This window comes from Pygoscelis adeliae, unplaced genomic scaffold, assembly GCF_000699105.1.
Source record: "Pygoscelis adeliae isolate BGI_AS28 unplaced genomic scaffold, ASM69910v1 Scaffold1478, whole genome shotgun sequence".
NCBI lineage: Eukaryota > Metazoa > Chordata > Aves > Sphenisciformes > Spheniscidae > Pygoscelis > Pygoscelis adeliae.
Window position 1 is genome coordinate 1,487 of NW_008825377.1, and position 245 is coordinate 1,731.

Here is a 245-nt window from a genome sequence, read left to right on the forward strand (position 1 = left end):
GCAGGGCAGCATCAGCACAGACAGCCCCCAGCCACGGGGGACGCGGGACACCCCAGCAGTGCAGGGAAACATCTCCTCTCCCTGCAGCACCCCCGAAGCCCCTGTCCCAGCTCCCGGTGCTGCCCTGGCTCCGTGCTGCACCCTCAGAGTCCCCCGGCCCCCGCCATGGCCCCTGTCCCACCTACCTGGCAGGCGGATGAGTTTCTGGGGTGTCATGCAGTCCACGTGCATCTTCAGCGGGGGGG